This window comes from Chenopodium album, chromosome 14, assembly GCF_948465745.1.
Source record: "Chenopodium album chromosome 14, dcCheAlbu1.1, whole genome shotgun sequence".
NCBI classification, from domain to species: Eukaryota; Viridiplantae; Streptophyta; class Magnoliopsida; order Caryophyllales; family Amaranthaceae; genus Chenopodium; species Chenopodium album.
In genome coordinates, this window is record NC_137847.1 from 35826045 (window position 1) to 35846721 (window position 20677).

General features: G+C 35.7%; 1 pseudogene across 1 annotated transcript; it reads left to right on the plus strand.

Moving 5' to 3' along the window:
• Window positions 1-2673: 2673 nt before the first annotated feature.
• LOC145579180 (pyruvate dehydrogenase E1 component subunit beta-3, chloroplastic-like) lies at window positions 2674-19164 on the plus strand (annotated as a pseudogene). Its single transcript, XR_014099079.1, has 4 exons — window positions 2674-2924; window positions 3217-3320; window positions 3487-3521; window positions 17860-19164. The product of XR_014099079.1 is annotated as a pyruvate dehydrogenase E1 component subunit beta-3, chloroplastic-like (transcript).
• The last annotated feature ends 1513 nt before the right edge of the window (window positions 19165-20677 follow it).

Consider the following 20677-nt stretch of genomic DNA (forward strand, 5'->3'; position numbering starts at 1 on the left):
AGGAAATTGCACATTTGGAGCTTTTTCCCGGGATTATTTGGAGCAACTATGAGCATTGGAGGAGCACGACCATCTTTCATAGCCCAAGGCCGGTTAGAGTTATCAAACCGGTGATTAAGGGCTCGACATAGGAGAAGCTGAGGCATTGGACCGAGTATTAAAGCCCCAAAGAGGAAATTCGGATTGGGCTTAGAATTGAAGCCCAATCGAAGTCCTAAGATGGTGCCCAAGTGGCCTTGCCCGGTCAGGTATCCTCGCCCTGAGGCGCGCCCGACCGGGCGGGGCGGAAGAACAAAGGAGACTCCTCGCCCTGTCTCGCACCCGGCCGGGTGCGAAAGATGCACTTAGGATCAAAAAGGCGGGCCTGGCAGGGCGGTGCTTCGCTCGACCGGGCGCGTGTCTTGAAGCTTGATTCCAACGATTTTTATGTTTTGTATAAATATGTTTTAGTTGCTTTGATACAATTATCTCTCTTTCATTAGTTTAATTTTCTCTTAAGCTCAAACTTCTCTCTTGTTTCTCTCTCTACGACTCTTGGTTTAATTCAATTCATTATTTCCGTTAACTTTGGTAACAATTTCTTCCTTTTTTATTTCAGTAATTTATTTGCTTTTGTTCATCATGTTTTGCTTAATTGCTTTGATTAGTTTAGATTTAATTATGTGTGATTAGATTATTTTCTAAGGTTGTGGGGATCCATAAATAATATAAAGGGGTAATTTATTATTGTTGATTGTCAATGCTTGATTAATTTCCTATTGATTGATTTAATGCTATGCAATTAGATTAGGCCTGGTTTAATTGTATGAGTTTTGCAATATTGATTCGAAATTCGACAGATGAGAATTGATGTTTAGGCTTAGTTTCAATAGGCAGGTTAATTTATAAATGGTTAAGTCAAGATTCGAAAGATGCGATTTAATACCTGTAAATTAATTCTGTGATTGTAATACGTAGCGAAAGACCTTTATGATCTGATTAATTAATGCATTGATTATTGTGTTTTACCCTGGAATATTATTTATTGGTGAACCTATACCCTAGGCTTTTATTATTTGATTTTCTCCTAAAACTTTAATCTCCGTAGTTTAGTTCTTTTCATATTAAGAAATTGGTTACCTAATAATTTAGATTATTTAATTTAATTAGGAATAAATCGACTCGTTTTCCTGTAGTTCGACCCTTCTTCCCTATCTACTTTAGTTAGAGGATTTAGGAATTATTTTTGATAAGGTGATACGACTTTAGTCTGTCAACCCTCCTGTGGCAGCAGCCCTTTCCCATATCCCCAGCCGCTGCCTTGAACCCTCCCCACCCCCACCCCCGCCAACTAACCTCCACCGCCGAACCGACCCCCTCCCTTTCCCCTCGCCACGACCACCCTCCTAAACCCTAATCCAAAAATTCCACCCAATAGAGTGGCTGTGAGGTTGTGGCTGCGACCAAAGTTGGTGCGGTGAGACTTGGACAGTGCCAGTGCTGATTAGTGAGCCGAACTGTTGATGGTTTGAAGAGGTTTATGATTTAATTGTGGTTGCTTATATTTTGCGAAGGAAGTAGGTTGTGATAATGTGTGATGTGTTGTTGCGGAGGGCTGGTCGAAGTAGGTGAGCTCGGCGGGCAGCAGCCAAGGTCGCAAACGCAGCGGTGGATTGGAGGTTGGTCGCCAAGAGTAGGGGTTATAAGCGGCGGCTCAAATAGGGAGGGGGGAGGGGAAGGGGTGGCTGGCTAGTGCCTAGTGGTGGGATGGTGGTGGTTTTTGTTTGTTTATTATTTATTTATATATTAATTTAATTATTAAATAGTTAAATGAGAGTTAAAAGTATAATAAGAAGAAATAAGAGGTTAACTAAGTGAATTAGGGGTTCTTGGTTGTCCTCAACATTTTTTTTACAATCTGGTTTCTAGTTGCCAAAAATTTTTTACAAGGCTTTTTTCAACAAATAAGTTGTTATAAATGATTTTTTTTTTTAAAAAAGAAATTTCCTATTTTTTTTTATTTTTATTATCATTTTTCTTTTATTATATAATCATTAATAACTATATACTAAAAGACACACCATCAATGACACGTGTCATGTTATGGTGTGTCTTTAGATTTTTTAAAATTTTTTTTTGGAAAAAATTCTATTTAAGAAACAAATTAAATCTTTCTACATATAAGTAAAAATTGCAGCAGCAGCAGCAGCAGCAGCAGCAGCAGCAGCAGCAGCAGCAGCAGCAACAGTAGTAGTAGTAGTAGTAGTAGTAGTAGTAGTAGTAGTAGTAGCAGCAGCAGCAGCAGTAACAGCAGTAGTAGTAGTAGTAGTAGTAATAATAATAATAAAATAATAATAATAATAATGAAATTTGCTTGGCTCGACTATGTTCTGCTCTGCTCTGCTGTGCTGCCTCCTGCTCTGCTCCACCCTGCCCACAAGCTCAAAAGAATAGGGCCTAACCTAATTAATTAATTAATTATTTAACGTCCCGAGACACTAGTTAATTTTAATTAGATCCTTTTAACTTAAAAAAAAAAAAAACTCACAAATCACAATCCTCCTTCAAATTCAATAATCGACATCAACCACCTGCTTGTTGGTTGGCAAACTAACTTTTAACAGCACAAGAGAAAAGTAGGCGATGCAATCGAAGTGTCACAAAATAAATCCAAATACCAGCTTAAAATTAAAAAGAACTTGAAGAATGTTATTTGTTGTTGCTACTTCTGGGAGTTCTAACCTGTAAACACTCCTACATTGCTTTCTTCCCTCAGTTTCTCCGCCCAATTTTCTTCATCCTATAAAAATTCATCAAACACCCAACTTTTCTCTCTCCTCCATCTATCTACCAGTACCAATTTCCAATGGCTACTAGCATTCAGTCTTTAGGTGCTCCTTCATCTTTCTCTGCTGTCAATTCAATCGATTCCAGGAAATTTAATGGTAAAATTTTGATTTCTGTGTTTCTGTTGCGTTTTAGTAATCTAGATTTGAATTGCATTTTTGGAGATTCATTCAATATTGTTTGTGTTAGGATTTACATTGGTTTGATTCTTCTGATGCTATTAGATTCTAAGTTTGCAATAATACAACAATCGAAATAATATATTATGTAATTTCTATGGGTTTTATCTTGAAGATTAGTGGAAATTTGATTGATTAGTGGAAATTTGATTGATTTGTTGATCAGGTTTAAAATTTTTTGTTATTGATTAATTTTATGTTACCAATTTAGGAAGGAAAGTTGGGTTTGTGGTGGTAAGATCTGACCTCAATGCGAAACGTGGTTTGATGCCGGGCCGTTGCCGGACTGGGAAATTGGTTTCTCAGGCTGTTTCTGTGAGTAATTTCTATCCAATTATTATCTAATCATGTATTCTGAATCATTAGGAATTTTTCTTATATTATTTTTGTATTAAGCTAGTTAAAAAATTTCTAATCATGCAATGTGCATTTCTGAAATTAGGAACTTAAACTTGATTTTAATGTTGTTATATTTTTGCAGACACCAGCTGCTCCTACCGCGCCTTCAAAAACCGGGTAAGCACTATGCTATATTGCCTATATGAAGGCCTTTTATGCCATTTTCTCATGTGATTATTTTGGACCTTGGAGATTTTGGCTTGTTGTTTTGTTCTTTATACATCAAAACATAGTACATAGATTTCTCTAATATTGTTGGTATTATTGGTTGTTAGAGTTTTTGCTTACTTTACAGGTGATTAGTGCATTTTCATATTTAAACAAAGTACATATATCTCTCTGTCTATGTTGTGGATGTACCTGGTAGCATATAAGATTCGGTTACATTTGAATTCGCTCTAAGAATAGAAATCACTCTTAACTATGTAATCTAACATAATGACTCGTTTGCATCCATTTGCATTTCTTTTGAACCTCTCTTCTATAGTCACAAATCTCACAATACTCACAAATCTCACAATACTCACAAACCTATGATCTGGAATGATACTCTTCGAACTATGCTTTTGGTTGGAAAACTTACCTTAAGTAAATAATCTTTTTCAAAGTTCATGTGGTAAGAATATACTCAACTTGTTCATTGGTTTTAGTCTATGATAGAAGCCAACATTATTTAGAAAGCATATAACCACTTTTTTGGGTACTTGGATTTCTATGTGTTAGTGTGTAACTCGTTCTTTCTTCTAGTCCATTTTCCTTGGCTTATTCTGAGTTCAAACATTTTGGATTACTAATAATAAATGATTAGAGTTCTAGCTCTTTTTTCATTACATGATGGAGTCTTGGCAAACTATAATTTTAGGGATATTCTCATTAGTAGTCCTGTACTTTTGACTTTTTTCATTGGTAGCCACTTTTTTTTTTCGATTATCAATGCTAAACCTGAACCTACAAAATTTCTCAAATGTGATCTTAATTATGATTTTCCGTTAACACAAATCTAACTATAGCTAACTATAGTTAACCTTTTGCTCACTCTTACCTTCTTCTTTGTTCTCGAGGCTCAACTTTTCTACCATTAACAAACATTCACTTTGTCTCTCCTCCATTGAAGCACCTTATTCCTCCACCTTCCATCCATCTTTCCTGGCCCACCACTTGACCCGCCACTGTCAGCTCTCTTCTTCCCCCAACCCCCTCCCCTACTACTCGTTTCCGGCCCGCCATCGACTACCATTACCGCCGTCGAAGACCAGATTGTGTTCTATAAAATTTGAGTTTATTGACTTGATTTTATGCTTAGTTTTCTTGGTTAAGAAGGGTGTTAGTTTTGTGGAAGCTCATTGCTGTATTACAAGTAATCTACAAACCAAGTGGAGCCTTTTTGGTGTGATATGTGTTTCAGATTACTTTAAGGACTCAATTTCCTCTCTAACTTGTCATTCGTCATTGTATTAGACTGTACTATATTCTTCTTCTCGAATTTTGAGGTTTTTTTCCTTCAAATATTCACATTACAACCTATAATCAACCAATTCTTGTTTAATTCTCATCTTATGCTCCCCTAAATCCCTAATTATCTTATTCAAATCATCCATATTTACTACAAATAGTCTCTTATTCTCGCACTCAATATTTGACTCTGGGAAAGGTGCTGAATATTGTTGGCGTAAGCGGAGCAGCCACCGGAGCATCCACTATAGCAATCAATTTCTACACCACTCTAAACAAAATCTACTATCTCATTAAGAACTAGGACTCTGTTTCTCAATGTTGTGCCGGAGGGTGGTGGTGGCGGATAAAATTATAATATAAAGAGATGAGAAAGGGAAAGAACATTAAAACCTATATTCAATCCATTCCAAGAACAATTTACAAGGCTTTATATAGGAAAGTGCTACTAATAAACTACATTATTTAATATCCTAAGCTACCAACATTCTTAAATAATAGAACTAATTTTGATCATGTTACTGAACACTCCCTTTTGATTCAAAATCATATACAATTGCTAAATTTTGCAACTAACAACAATGGTCGATATTGCGATGGACTTTGACATGAACTCGATACACTCTTTTTTTTTTTTTTTTTTTTTTTTTTTTTTTTTTTTTTTATCTCAACCCGAACATGTAACCACACACTTACTTTAGAAGAGCATGCAATCTTCCAGTTTGAGTTTCATAATATCTTGCTACACGTTTTAATTTGTGATGCACATCTCATCACCTACACATTTTTTGTTATGCACCTCTTATCAATTATTTGATCTTCTTGATGAACATTTTCACGTAGCTTACGTTAAATGGAGTTCTCTCCACTAACTCTTTTTGGCATTGTCCTCAAATTAACCATGTCAACTTGCATTGTACCAAAAATCTTTGGTATAATCTTGGAGACCGTCTCTGCGTTTATTATGACTTCCACACTTGTAAGAAAACCTCAAATAATTTTTTGCCCTCTTTTTCACATGATTAAATCCCTTTTCATGGGCTAAAAGGGAACCCATCCGCACATCACACTAATCATTACTTCTATTATGGTTTGACACAAAAAACACTCAAAATGCAAGATAACATCTCTTTAAATAAACTTATTGCTCACTAACAATGAAATCAAGCTACGTTGCTCATTTCTCTTATTCACTAACAATGAAATCATCTCTTTCCCTTCTGTCTCAATTTTTCCCAAGATCTAATTAGGAGCTCTTAATACCATGATTTTACCCACTAACAAAACCATTGACAACTAAATTTATTTGACTCTCTAACTTAACATGAATAACCAATCTAATACTCCTAACCCAACTTCTTAAATAATGGCTAACTGCTCACGCACATCCCATTACTTTGATGCACTACAGCCAACACACCCCCTTGTTTCAAAGAGCATGCATTAAACTACTCTGGTAATTCTCTTTGCTATGTACTACAATGAACTCGGGACTTTAACTTGAAAGGCTTTCTCCTCGACATTTTCATCCGTTGACTTATCCATCCTTTCTTCATGAGTCATCAAGGAACTCATCAAATGTATATGTTCTCATCAAATGTATATGTTGATAAGTCCTTAATCTCTAATATTCAGGTAACCACATGGTTATAATCTTTCATTTTGTGAAGGCTTCTCAATACCTTACTAACAATAGTCTCATTAGTAATGGTATCACCATAAATTCTTATTTGACTTGCAATTTCGGATATTCTAAACAAGAAACTTTGGATAGTTTCTCTATCTTGCATTCCCATGCTCTCAACACTACTATGTAGAGTTTGCAATTTAACGACAATCACCTTCTTATCACTGAAATATTCTTACTGCGTTAACGTCCAAACAAGCATGGGAAATTCTGAAACAAGAATATTTCGATGATAAGAAGGTGATTACCATTAAATTGCAAACTCTACGTAGTAGTTTTGAGAGCATGACAATGCAAGTAGAGAAACTATCCAAAGTTTTGCCCAAAGTATCCAGAATTGTAAGTCAAATGAGAATTTATGGTGATACCATTACTAATGAGACTAATGTTACTAAGGTATTGAGAAGCCTTCACTAATGAAAGATTATAAACATGTTACCGAAATTTTGGAGTCTAAGGACTTAGAGTCTAAGGACTTATCAACATATACATTTGATGAGGTCCTTGATGACTCATGAAGAAATGATGGATAAGTCTACAAATGAAGATGTCGAGGATAAAGCCTTTCAAGTTAAAGTGCCGAGTTAAAGTCTTGAGTTCGTGTTTGTGGTCGTGGTTGCATGTACCTCTTCAATCCATAACAAAGAAAATTATTGGAGTAGTTTATGTTGTATTCATAGAATAAAAATGCGGTATCTATCGCGATCGGGGGAAACGGTCGCGTTGTTATGATAACGGAAATGATGCGTTCGTCGTGGACCGGAACGCGGTGGTCGTGGTAGAATTTTTTATTTTATTTTATTATTTTTTTTTTTTTTATAGAGCATTATTTATTTTTTAAAATGTATTTTTGTTTACTCAATAATTTTCTATGAATATACTATAAAATGAGAATTTAATATCTTTCATAAGAGTAAAATAGTGTAATAAAAATAATTATATGAAGAAATCAAAACCACTTATAAGCAAATGAAGATTTTAATGAGTGAGAACCTCCTATCACGTGATTAGTACAGTTCCTTTACAAAGAAAAAGAGAGAATGTGTGGGGTCAACCAGTCAAAAGAAAATAAATAAAAGAACCACCAAATATTTGCTAGCTGTCTCATACTACCATCGATTTTCAACCCCCACTCAATCATTCTCACCTGTGTTCCCCTTTCTCTCTTTCAATTTGGATCGTACAATAGCTACAACAATGGTGTTTTAGATGAAAATTCCACAAACTCGCGAATTCAAGGTATTTCATGGGCGTTATAAACGTGTATCGTCCATTACGGCCGAGAATGCGACAATTTGTAAAAGCACGTTACAAAACGGGAAATATCGATAACGGTGCCTTCGAAATCCGTTACAACTTGGCTGCTTTGCAACGTAATGGTCGAGTTTTCATTCTATGGTTGTATTGATGTATGCTATGCTCTTTGAAGCAAGGGGGTGTGTTGGTTATAGTGCTTCAAAGTAGTGGGATGTGCGTGAGTAGTTAGCTATTATTTCTTGGGTCAATAGTTAACTACTCATGCACATTCCACTACTTTGAAGCACTACAATGAACACACCCCTTGCTTCAAAGAGCATGCATTACTACAACGTAAACTACTTCATTAATTCTACGACAAACACTAATGAAACAAGACGATGTTCTTTGTTTCACTCACGACTCATTTTTTTTTTTAATACTCCCTCCGTCCCATAATATAGTTTCTGTTTGTGTTTATTCACGATATTTAAGAAATAGGAAGAGAAAGTGGATGGAGTATATTAATAAAAGTGAAAAGTACAATTATAGACAAAGTTAGAGAGAGAAAGTGGAAAAAAGTAAGGCATGTGCAAAATTCAAAGGTTATTTAGGAAGCACAATGAATAAAGTTTAAAAAGTGAGGGTATAATAGTCTTTACATATTATACAAAAATAGAAACAAGAACAACATTTTGGATTGCTAAAATAGGAAAATAGGAACTATATTATGGGACAGAGGGAGTAATGTGTTTTGTCTTAGGATCAAAACTGGATTTGCTCGGATACCATGTTGAAATTATAGTATAATGAGATGAGAAAAGGGAAAAAACATTAAAACTTATGTTCTATCCATTCCAAGAATAATTTAAAAGGCTTTAAATAGGAAAGTGCTACTAAACTACATTATTTAATAAGAATTCTAGACTACCAACATTCCTAAATAATAGAAACTGATTTCGATCACGTTACTCAACAAACAATGGTTTGGTGGGAGTAAGTAGAGCTATTGATTTGGGTATTCGCGTTTGGTTAATGTCAGGTAAATTTAGGTCGGGTTAATAGCATTACCTATGCTGGTCGGGTTAGGGTCAGGTCATGTTCAGGTCGGGTCACATTTGGTCATGCATCCTATTGGGTTTGGGTCGGGTTGGGTTAATAACAACGAAGTTGAATTCGGGTCGGATTAGTAACAAATCGGGTTACATTTGAGTTATAACGAGTAAGGGTCATTCTCAGGTTCGGTTCGGTTCAGGTTAATAATTTGCGGGTTTTATTCCGGTTAGGTCATTTTCAGGTGGGGTCATGTTCGGTTTTGGGCTCGAAACCTTGGGTTAAATCGGGTCTCGGGTTGGTTTCAGATTTTGTTATACCATGTTCGGATTCAGGTCTCAAATACTCGGGTTTAGGGTTGGTTTCAGGTCGGGTCAAATCGGGATTGGTCACCATAATCAGGTTCGGGTAAATTTTTTGGTTCAAATCAGCTTTTGATAGCTCTAGTTCGGGTCACCACTATCTCGAGTTCTAACAAGTCAATTCATGATTGGGTTCATGTAAATTATTATTCGAGTTGGTTATCATCGAGTCATTGTCATATACTCATACTCGCATTCAATCATTATCACGTTCAATTCAATCATTATCCGAACTTATTTTTTTTTTCTAATTTTATTTTAGGAAAAATACACTTTAATAATCCCAACTATTGCCGATTTACTTTTAATAATCCCAACTAAGGTTATTTTTTAATAATCCTAACTATGCCCTGTGTTTGCCTCTAATAGGCCCATCCGGTCAACACCATGTCAATGACTTACTGTAACAGGTAACCAATACGCATGTTAGCACGTGATTGGTCTAAATTAAAAAAAATAAAGAAAAAAAGAAAAAAAATTAAAAAAAATAACCCTAACAGCCACCACCCCTCCCCTTACGCCACCGCAAAACACTAGGGCCAACCCCCAGCCCGTCGGGAAATGGCGACCGTCTCCCCAAACCCTCGAAAATGGACGATGGGCCCTTCCCAACCAAAAAACCACCTTAGCCGGCTCATTCCCATCCCCAAACCACTAAATCGTCGAAAACTCCCATTCCCAAATCACCGAAATCGACCGTCGAAAACAACCTTCCCACCATCGAAAACGACCCTCCTCCCTTCCCTAACCCTTGAATTCGACTTCCTTGGCGGTTTCGAGGGTGTAGGAAGGGAGGAGGAGCGGCACTGATTTTTTTTTTTGTTTTCCGCCGAAGGAGGAGCGAAGGGAGGAGAGTGATTTAGGGGGTTGAGGTGGATCAGTTGCGTGTGTTTTTGAGGTTGGGAGGGCTCGCTGACCATTTTTGGGGAGTTAGGGAGGTGGCCGGCGCCTGTGGTCGGTGGTTTTGGGGGTTGGCTTAGGGTTTAACGGTGGGTGAAGGCAGGAGGGGGTGGCTGGGTTGGTTTTTGTTTTTTTTTTTTTTAATTTTTTTTCTTTCCTTTTTTTATTGATATTAGGTCGATCATGTGTTGACATGTGGCATTTAAAAATAAAAACAAAAAAAGGTTTCCCTTTGAGCAAGTAATCGGTTTTTAGGTCTATTGAAGGCAAATTCAGGGCATAGTTAGGATTATTAAAAAATAAACCTCAGTTGGGATTATTAGAAATAAATCGGCAGTAGTTTGGATTATTTAAGTGTATTTTTGCTTTTTTTTATCTCAAATCAATGTTGCACGGATTTGCCAAATGGATGCCGTCTCCCGTACCGGATACGTTTCTGGGACGGGTACGGTACGGGTACGGCTGGGAAACGTCCCCGAGGCGTCCCCTTCGAAAGTGGTACGACAAGCTAATTTGGGGATGGCTAGCCTCTAGTTTGGATACGTATCGAGGACGGCTTGGCCCATTTTCTGACGTTTCCTTAGAATCCCAACCCTTTCATAAAAAAAAAAAAAAAAACCTCAAATTAGGGAATTCCGAACCTGATTTTCAATTTTCCTCAATTCTCTAAAACCCTAATAATTATGAACGGCGACTCCCTTGGAGGTGCGACCTGATTTAGTTGTCTGCGGCGGCCGGGGAGGCGGTGACCACCTGCGACAATCCGGACACCGGCGAGGCTTCAACCTGTAATTGTTTCACTTTCTTTTCCCTTTGTTCTGCTTCTAGACTTCTAGGCTTCAACCTGTAATTGTTTCACTTTCTTTTCTCTTTCCTCAAACTTGTTGTTTACTTTTCTTTTTTTATTTTTTTTTAATTTTTTATTTAAAGTTAGTGATTGTAGACTGTAGATGTAGGTAGAAGTCACTTTCCTTTTTTTTTTTTTTTTTAATTTTTTTAATTATTTTATTTTTATTTTTTCGTTTTAAATAGTACTATATTTTAAATTTAATTTACATTTTATGGATTTATATTTTTTTTATTGCTGTATCCATGCCGTACTCGTTTTTAGAAATTTTGATTTTGCGGTATCCCGTCCCTGTATCCGTATCTGTTTTTGTCTCCGTATCTGTTTCCGTGCAACATAGTATGAAATTAGCTAAAATTGTTATTATTATTATTTTTAAAAAATATAAGATAAAATAAACAAGCCTAAGGTCAAATGAATGGAAATTAATACATAATTGAAAATTTAGAATGCACATGCACCTACAAAGTAGTAGCATTCATAAATTGTAATTACTTAATTGAAATAAAAATTAACTTGCACCTAAATTGTTGTAGTATTCGTAAATCATAATTACTAAATTGAAATAAAGAATGCACATGCATCCAAAAAGTAGTACATAGTGGTATTCATAATTTTTTATACATTTTTTTAGGAAAATTTGACATTTGCTACCAGGAAAAACACCTCGATTCACATTTGTTACTGTTTTAAACTCTTTTTTTTTACTTTGCTATCACCTAAATCAGAGTTTGTTAGAAATCACTACCACTTAACGGAATCCGTTAGGATTTCCGTTAAGTTTATTAAAAAAAAAAAGAAAAATTAAAAAAAAAAAAGGAAAAAAAACCCACCCACCCCACTGCCACCCCCTCCCCTCACTGCCACCCCTTACCCTCCCCCTTGCCGACGGCCGGCGCCAAAAGATTCGGCCGGCTCGAGTGACCTCACGCCCCTCCCTTTTCCCCACCCACGAAGCCAACCCCACCACCCACGAAGACAACCCCCACCGAAATCATCCCCCCTCCCCGTTACCCCCATCGAAAGCGACCCCCCTCCCCTTCCCCCACCCAAAAACCGACACCCCTAACCCTAAACCACCACCCCAAAACCACCATGAGCGAAACCCTAAAGGGTAGGAGAAGGTGAGGGTTTAGGGTTAGGGATGGCCGTAAAGGGTAGGAGAAGGGGAGGGGGTCGATTCCGGTGGAGGGAACAGGGAGGGGGGCTGAATTCGGTGGGTGGGGAAAGGGAGGTGGGGGTTGGCTTCGTGGTGGGGGAAAGGGAGGGGGTTGGGGTCGCCGGCGCCGGCCGCCGGCACGGCAGGGCAGGGGAGGGGGTGGTTGGACGGTGGTTCGGCCCCATTGACGGAAATTGTTACGGTGTAAGGCATGGGTTAGTAATTTCTAACAAATTGTGATTTAGGTGGTAGCAAAATGAAATTTTTTTTTTTAAAATGGTAACAAATGTGAATCGAGGCGTTTTTCATGGTAGCAAATGTCAAAATTTCCTTTTTTTTACATAGAAATTGTAATTGTTCTGAAATATGAGAATTATAATTCGGACTTAAATCCTGTATGATGTCTATTTTCGTACCTTTTTTATTACTCTTTTGCATTCCTGTTAAAATTTTGCACTACGTCATGTGATGTTGTATCTAGTATGAGCAATGATGAACTTTATAGCTTATTCAATCTAGCCAATCTTTTGTGGGAATTTTTATTTTGTTTTTTCATCCAATTTTAAAGAAACTAATTTGTATAAGTATCAAGTGAGACAAAGGTTTTTAATTGAGTTGGTTGAAATTGGTGCACATGGATTCACTTGGAAGGTGGTTAACTATTCAAATTGTTACTAGCTTATAGAGTTTTTAGTGCACTAAGCCAATAAATTTAAAGGCATTAACCTAAGACCTCGTTCACTTCACCTTATTTTTACTGAACTTCAATTATTTTTAATGAATTGAAATTATTTTTGCCAAACTGAAATTATTTTTACTGATTTTCTATTATATTTCTTCTTTACAGTTACTGATTTTTGCTGAAGTGTAATTATTTTTACTAACTTGAAATTAATTTTACCGAACTGAACTTATATTTGCTGAACTGAAATTATTTTTATTGAAATGTGTAGAAAATTGCATTGATACGGCTTGCCTTCTCATTCATTGCTCACCCTATATATATATATATATATATATATATATATATATATATATATATATATATATATATATATATATATATATATATATTACAAGAATCCCTAAACTAAGAATAAAAGTTAATCTGGAATTTAGAAAAACTAACTAATTTACAATATATTTACCACAAAAATATCCTAACAGCATGCCTCAAAATATTATGAAATTATATCACAAAATATTATCGGATATCCTCAATACCCCCCTCAATTCGGAGCCTCGAGAATGCCCAACTTCGAGAGAAGATTATCAAACTGAGACTTGTCGAGTGTTTTTGTAAAGATATCTGCCAACTTTGATGATGTTGGAACATGCAATGGAGAAATCAAACCTTCATTAATTGCATCCCAAACAAAGTGACAATCAATCTCTATATGCTTTGTTCGTTCATGAAAAACTGGGTTCTTTGCGATATGCAGTGTGGACTAACTGTTACAAAATAACTTAAAAGCTTTCGGGTGTTGCACCCCCATACTTAGCAACAAAGCCTTAAGCCACTTTAACTTGCAAGTAATATCTTCCATAGACGTATGTTCAGCTTTTGCCGACGTTCGTGACACTGTGTATTGCTTCTTTGTCTTCCACGAGATGAGAGACCAACGAATGATTGGACAAGCAGCCCAATCTGAAACACACCGACCCTATAAAGTCAGGACACGTGACTGCGAGATAGATCAAACGTCCCACAAGTCTCCCATAAGCTTCTCGTGTGCAATTAACTCTCCATTAGGTAGGCCGAGCTTATGGTTTTGCTCAATGGGAAACCCACTCGGGTTAGCACCTAACAAACCAGCTTCCGAAATGATGTCTAATCTCTGGCAACCTTTATGCTAAAAAAATAAAAAATATTTAAGGGACCGAGGTCCTTCATCTCGAAACAATCACTAAGATAAGCTTTGAAAGTAACAATCGCAGTGGAATCATTCCTAACCAGATCATCAATATGAACTAAAACATTAATCTGAACTTGTGCATTAGTTAATGTGAATAATGAATAATCTGAATGAGATTGAAGAAAACCATACTTTTTCAAAGCAGTGACTAGTTTGGCAAACCAACATCGCGAAGCTTGTTCAAACCGTACAAGGACTTTCTCAATCTGCAAACCAAAGATGGATAAGAACTTTTCAAACCCGGGAGACAGCTTCACTAAGATAAGCTTTGAAAGTAACAATCGCAGTGGAATCATTCCCAACCAGATCATCAACATAAACTAAAACATTAATCTGAACTTGTGCTTTAGTTAATGTGAATAATGAATAATTTGAATAAGATTGAAGAAAACCATACTTTTTCAAAGCAGTGACTAGTTTGGCAAACCAACATCGCGAAGCTTGTTCAAACCGTACGAGGAGTTTCTCAATCTCCAAACCAAAGATGGATAAGAACTTTTCAAACCCGGGAGACAACTTCATATACACTTTTTTTCAAGGTCACCATGGAGAAAGGTATTGTGTACATCCATTTGATTGCGTTCCCAATTTTTAGACTCGTAATAGCTAGAAAAGCCCGAAGAGTGGTCATTTTTGCAACCGGAGCAAACAACTCATTATAATCAATGCCTTCTTTTTGATGATTACCAAATATGACTAACAGATATTTGAGTTGCTCAACATCTCTATTAGACAAAAACTTGGTCTTATATACCCATTCACGGAAGATGCTCCAAAGTCCTAGTACCATTATCCTCCACAGCTTGTATTTCTTCTTTCATGGATTTGCGCCAATTGTTCGATTTCATTGCCTCCTTAAAATTCTTTGGATCCTTGCTTTTAACGATACCTGCAAGAAACGTCCGATGATGCGAAGAAAAATTGTCACAATTTATAAAATGTGCTAAAGGATGTGGAGTACTTGAGGAGTGATTGGAAGGAGACGGAGTTAGGTGGACTATTAGCAAAAACTATATGAGTAACAACATCTCGAAGCAAAACCAAAGGATATTTTTCCCCCAAATCGGAGCTATGTTGTTATGTTGACTTTTGCTGACTCATCTGTTGCTACTGGTCTAACCAGCGCCTGCAGCCTCATTAGCGCCCAAATCAGTGTTGTGTGAGGAAATGGCGTCCTCAGCCCGGGCGATGGGTTGAAGCGAGCCGTTAGTATTTGTAGCTGGAGTACATGAATTGCCATCAACATTTTCCAAAGAATTATCACCAACAATACCAACATGATCCGCATTATTATCACCTCATAGTCCGCCAACATAGCTATTTGAATCAATATTCACATCATTTGGGTAACCAAATGGAAACACATTTTCAACAAACTTGACATCTCGAGAGGCAAAAAATTCCTTTTTATCAAGATCATACAACCTCCACCCTTTTTGTCCAAATGGGTATCCCATAAACACACACTTTCGACTTCTACTAGCATATTTATCCCTTTTGGTTTTTTGACTGTGAGCAAAGCAAAGACAACCAAAAGTATGAATTGCATCAAAAGATGGGGATTTATTGAAGAGAATTTCAATAGGGGTTTTATTTTGCAAGAGAGGAGTTAGGGTATGATTAATCAAATGAGCTGCAGCAAGAACACACTCCCCCCAAAAATAAATCGGTAATTTAGCTTGGAATCATAATGCTCTCCCAACATTTAGAATGTGTTTGTGTTTTCGCTCAACCCTCCCATGTGTTGCGGTGTTACAACGCAAGAAGTTTGAAACACAATCTTAATAGCTAAAAAATAATCAAACAAACTGTTAAATTCAATACCATTATCACTTTGAACTATTTTAACAACTCGAGAGAATTGGCGATTAACCATAGCAATAAAAGCCATAAACATTTGAAATACCTCTGTTTTATCAATAAGCAAATAAATCCAAACTTTCCAAAAATAGTCATCAACAATAGTTACCTGGGAATTATCTCCTTTGACCATACAACAAATATGTACTATATTTAACACTTAAATTTGGGGATGATGCTTCTTTATTTTGCTAGACCGACTTGGTCTCCCTACATCCCGGACAAAAATTCTTTGATCTTGCACAAAAATATTAACATAGAGTACTTTTAGCCTTATGAAGTTACAACTTTACGAGTAGCTTAGAATATATTTAGCATATATTCTCTAATTATTGTATATATCTTTATTTAGCTAGTCTATATCTACAATAATAAAGATATATACAATAATTGGTGAATATATGCTAAATATATTCTAACACTTAGAAATGAGCAAATAGCTATAATTAGTCTATGTACGGAGTAGTATGTATTGAACTATTGACTATTGAACTTCTCATAGTAACTCGTTTGCACAAGCACACAACTACACAAGTGACACACTCAAGATGTCATTAATTTCATATAATATAATCTTATAATTTTATTTGTGCGGCGAACATCATATTCATAGTAGAAATAATTTAGAAAGGAGTATGTAACTATATAACTATATATTAATAAGGTGGTCTAAATAGAATTTAAGGTGATTTGAAATCAAGTCAGGTCAATAACAGGTTGGGATCGAAATGGGTTGAGAACAAGTCGGGTTGAATTTAGGTCGGGTCAATTACAAGTCGAGTTGATTTTTGGTCGATTTAGTGACAGATCGGGTTGAATTTAAGTTGAGTTAGTAACTGGTCGGGTTAAATTCGGGTCAGGTTAGTAACTGGTTAAATTTGGATTTTCACGGGTTAAAATAGGTGTGAGTCAATCTCGGTTTAGAGTTCGGTCTAGGTCAATAAATTACGGGTTATATTCAGGTCGGTTCATGTTCGGGTTCGGGTCTCAAATACTCAAGTCTGGGGTTGGTTTCAGGTTGGGTCATATCGTGTTCACTCACCATTTTTCCGGGTTTAAACAGGTCGGTTCATAATCGGGTTCGGGTCAAATAAGCTTTTGACAGCTCTAGGAGTAAGGTGTGGTCGTGTGGATTTTGTTTGCTATTGTTACGAAGTGCTGGAGGTGGCAGCGATGGTGAGAGTAAGTTGGTTTGAATTCAGTTATGGTGAACTTTGGGGACTGAATTTAGGAGAAAAAGAAAAGAGAGGAGAAAAGCTTGATAACTTAACCATGGTTGAATAAAATAAGAATTAATATAACTTTAACCAAAAATCATCATTAAGGTCCATTTTAGAAATTTTATATGTTAAAGGCTACCATTGATAGTTGAAAATTCTAATTGGCTATTAATGAAAAAATTCAAAAGTACAATTCTACAATCAAGAATTTTCCTAATTTTTTCTTCATGTGGAGGTGAAGGCTGGTGCCTGGAAGAACTTTATCACCAACTTTTCAATATAAAAGCCTTGTAGCTATATTACTATAAGCGTGAAGGATTACACCTCCTATTCTAGTACTATAAATTGACAAGTGATTATCACAAACCCAAAGCTTTTGCATTTTTACCTATGTACGGAGTATCTATTAAGGGGAAGGAGTGTGGCTTTTTAATATGATATATAAAATGAGGAATGAAAGATGCAACAAGTATATCGTATTATAACTATTATATACTGCGTTTGGCTGTTTATATACTAGAATTAGTGGGTGGAAATTCCTACATATGCTTTCATGTTAATTTTTTGCAAGTATATGTCGATGTTTTTGGAGTTGACTTGTTTGGTAATTCTTTTTGCTAAATGTGGATGCAAACCATTGTGCAACATGTACTTTTCATTCATTACCGTTCAGATTATGTATGCTATGGTTCAGCTGATTTCACATTGACAAATATTTTGCAACTGGTTTTTGCTAATTGTCTAAATTTTCTTGGATTGCCAGGCATGAGGTCTTGCTCTTTGAAGCACTTCGTGAAGGTCTTGATGAGGAAATGGAAAGGGATGCTCGCGTATGTGTCATGGGTGAAGATGTGGGTCACTATGGTGGATCTTACAAGGTTACTAAAGGACTGGCCCCAAAATATGGAGATCTTAGAGTTCTTGACACCCCAATCGCTGAAAATTCCTTCACAGGAATGGGCATTGGAGCTGCTATGACTGGCTTAAGGCCTGTTATTGAGGGAATGAATATGGGATTCCTTTTATTGGCATTCAACCAAATCTCGAACAACTGTGGCATGCTGCATTACACTTCTGGTGGCCAATTTACCATTCCTGTGGTCATTCGTGGCCCTGGTGGTGTTGGACGGCAGCTCGGGGCTGAGCATTCACAACGGCTTGAGTCTTCCAATCAATTCCTGGTATCCAAATGGTTGCATGCTCCACCCCTTACAATGCTAAAGGACTGATGAAAGCCGCAATTAGGAGTGAGAACCCTGTTATTCTTTTTGAGCATGTTCTGCTTTACAACCTTAAGGAGAGGATTCCCGATGAAGAATATGTTCTATCATTGGAAGAAGCAGAGATGGTAAGACCTGGGGAACATATAACAATCTTGACCTATTCCCGTATGAGGTACCATGTGATGCAGGCGGCCAAGACACTGGTCAACAAAGGGTATGACCCTGAGGTGATCGATATCCGCTCATTAAAGCCCTTTGATTTGCACACAATTGGAAACTCCATTAAGAAGACCCACAGAGTGCTGATTGTCGAAGAGTGCATGAGAACAGGTGGTATTGGTGCTAGTCTGACTGCTGCTATTAACGAAAACTTCAATGATTATCTGGATGCCCCGGTTGTATGTTTATCATCTCAAGATGTACCTACTCCCTATGCTGGGACTTTGGAAGAATGGACTGTGGTTCAACCTGCTCAAATTGTTACTGCAGTCGAGCAGCTTTGCAGGTAGGGAACATTCAGTGGAGCTTTCTATTCTTAATTTGCCCCCTCCCCTCATATCTATTTTTAATTTTAAGCGATTGGATTCTTATGTATTTTAGTAGTTAGCAACTTATATATTGTCTTTGTATATTGCTGATATAAGTTAGTTGAGCCCTGTTGCTCCTAGATTTCCTTAGCAACTTTGTTGTTTGCCAATGAAGAACTTGTGCTTACGGCGTCTGCTGTTGGAATGTTTGGAGTTTCGGCTATAGTTGGAATTGTTCTTGAAGATTAAATTTTGTAGGAATTTATTGTCTACAAGGAGACAGATTTGGTTTGTTTTTATCATGTTTCAGTTAATTTAAAGCTACTCCTTTCCAAAAGTATATTTCAAAATTTTTCTTCATTTACCTCATTGATGGATACAATAGTTCTATCATCCAGAGACACTCCGTTTGCTCTTTTGATGGCCAATTATCAATGGAGAAAGTTAACCACATTTTTTTTTGAACAAATTTAACCACATCTTAAATGTGCTACATTGAGTGGATCCGGGTGCTTTAATGCTTTGTCTCTTTTGTTCACCAAGGAGCCATGTCTAATTTGTATATTGTATTACTCCGTAGTATACTAGTACGTAAGCTGATAAAACAATAAAAATACGTATCTCAATGGATTTTTTATTTTCTTTCTTAAATCTTGCATAGTATAAAATTGAAGATTGTCGTGTCATGTTGAACCATTGTCTTAAATGATGATTTCACACTACTTTGGTGCAATAGACGTAAAGCGATCGTCCTCTAAGATAAACATGGCGTTAGAGACTTGGAGTTTGTGTGCACTCATAAACCTAGCTACAATACAACTCATAATACTTGCTCAAAATCCAAAGAGTATTTTCGAGAGAAGAATGTTTCTAATTTCGTATGTATGTATCCATTGGGGGAGCCAACTAAAAGGACCCGACACACATAAAGGAAAAAAAAAAAAGGTCAAATTAGTTTTTTAGTTAAATATTTCTTTCATTCTTTTTTACGTGATCATTTTTTTATCACGTTTGTCAATGCATAACTTTAATCATCAATAACTTTAATTCTCTATAAGTAAATATTATAAAAGTTATATAACGTGATATAGTACTACTTATTGAGAAGATTCAAACAAGATTCCATATGAATATGTCATACAATTAAAGAATTAATAATTCTTCCTTTCAAACTATGTATAAGTAATAAAGATACGATTTATTTGTATTTTTTACCACTTATATATATATATATATATATATATATATATATATATATATATATATATATATATATATATATATATATATATATATATATATATATATATATATATATATATTATGTTTATGATAAAATATGTTACTTTATTTATTCGATATAGGTAATATATCATATTATCCTTTATTATTTTTATTTATTTATTTTAAAATAAATTGTAAATTTTCTTTCATTCGTTATATATTTATATGAAATTCCTAATATCAAAAGATAATATTTTACATTTAATTAATTTAAAATTGTTTTTTTTTTATCTAATTTAAAACTGTTTTTGATTTCAATGATTTTTTCTATTAATTTCAATGTTTTTTTTCTTAATTTTGTATCTAATTTAAAATTGTTTTTTTTTAAAGAATACTGTTAATTTTTTAATTGAACGTGATTTCATTTTTTATTTGTATATTTTTATAAAATATTTTTATTGTAATCTCTTTTCATATTTTCATTATTTTTGTTTATTTAATGTAATTTTTTAAAAATATCAATTAAACGTGAATTTCATTTTTATAAAAGTTCAATTGTATTTTTTATATATACGAAATAAAATAAATTGTCTCTTTTCTTTTCAAT